Source organism: Pteropus vampyrus, unplaced genomic scaffold (genome assembly GCF_000151845.1).
Source record: "Pteropus vampyrus isolate Shadow unplaced genomic scaffold, Pvam_2.0 Scaffold359, whole genome shotgun sequence".
Lineage (NCBI taxonomy): Eukaryota > Metazoa > Chordata > Mammalia > Chiroptera > Pteropodidae > Pteropus > Pteropus vampyrus.
This window is the reverse complement of record NW_011889140.1, coordinates 79402-81252: the sequence shown is the minus strand read 5'-3', so window position 1 is coordinate 81252 and position 1851 is coordinate 79402.

Below are 1851 nucleotides of genomic sequence, written 5' to 3'. Positions count from 1 at the left end.
TGCATATGCACTATGTGAGACCAGAGAAAATAAATGACAGGAAAACTCTAGTGTACCAAAGTGCATTCTAATCTCATCAGATTACAAAATAAAATAAACCTTTTATGTTTATAAAATAAATGGCTAGAAAGCTGCCCCGAACATGTTGGGCATCCTAGGACCTGCTTGTAATTGTTGTACAAAGACATGGAAATTTGGCAAATATACTGATATCCTAACATGTCAGCACCGAGTAACAGGAGGCAAAATCTTTTAGAGCAGAGGTCTGGCAATATTTTAAAAATAACCTCCCGTTTGGGAAAAATGTTTTGATGAGCAAGTAGTTTTTGATTGTTTTATTGAAGAGAGGTAAGGCCATCGTGACTCCTCTGAATTTGGGTTAAAGATAGTTCATCGCAATGATGGAGGCTGAGTAAAGAGACATCCTTTTCCTGCTTTCTCTGGTGTCAGGTGGCCGCTAGAGGCAACTTGGGAAAAAGCCTTTGCTGGATCTGCTGGTGGAAATGGCCTTCATTTCTTCAGCGCCCCTGTGGCCACCCAGCCAAATGGGGTTCCCAGCTAGGTGGGTTGCTGTGGAAACCAGCAGCTCTAAAAACCGAGAGGAAAGGAAAAATTAAAATCGCCGGAATATAGGCCAATTTGAGGGGATATAAAAGGGAATGAAAAATGGTCAACACTAAACTTCACACAGAAACAAACACACAAAAAAGACGGAGCCCACAGACTCTGGGTCCTTGCCACGGAGAAGCCAGAGCTTATAGAAAACTGAGATGCATCGGCTGTTCAAAGAGTAGGGGAAAGCGTCTCTCCTTGCTCTGATTGGGAAGACCGCAAAGGACTCTGTGATTGGAAATGGGACACGTTAGCAAGTGATCGTAAGAGAGACATTGAGAACGTTGGCTCTGGAGCTTGGATGAGAAGTTACGAAATAAGCGTACTCTGTCATCAGTAGACAAGTAACTCAAGGTCTGAATTATTTGAAGATGAAGGAGGGGGAGGAAACACAAGGCACACTTCCCACCTGGCCGGCCCGTGTTTGCAGGCGGTTTCATTCTGTGCTGAGGCGGGTTCTTCCACCGGCCGGTGGAGCCTGTACCGTCATCCCTGCCATTATGGTTGCTGAACACTTGCTACTTAGAGGTGCCATTTCTCAAGCCAGCAATTTGAAACAGCCTTGTTGCATTTAGTTCTAAATCTGTGGCAGATAGAGAGGAAATGACTAAAAGATAATGTTTAGTTTTCTGCCCACAAAGCAGATGTTCTCTGTGCTACTAAGAATGGACCAGTTTGTGCCCACAGAACCAAACGCTTCGTGTTTGCCAAGAGCAAAGGAGTTCTGAATCATGGTGCTAGAAGAATTCCTGAGTGCTTGTTTCTTCCTTGATTCCATTACTGGCTGAAGAAAATTTGAGAATGCTCTAGAGGCAGCGACTGAATTCCTGATCGTGAAATAATGTGCTGAGTAAGAGCGTAACGAGGAGAGGTCTGAGCACATATTCTGGGGCCACCCACCACGTGGAGGCAGAATTGGAACCTACGATGGGTACTGTGTAATTCAGCGTTCTCCAGAGAAACGGAACCGATAGGACGTGTTTATGTATATATAGAAAGAGATTCGTTATAAAGAATTGATTCGTGCACTTGTGGAAGCTGGCAAGTCCCAAGATCTGCAGAGTGAGTCAGCAAGCCGGAGACCTAGGAAGAGTTGATATTTCAGTTTCAGTCTGAAAGCAGAAAGAAGCCAATGTTCCCGTTCAAAGGCTGTCAGTCAGGAGGAATTCTCTTACTCAGAGGGAAATCAGCCTTTTTGTTCTCTTCAGGCCTTCGACTGATTCGATGAGGCCCGCTCAC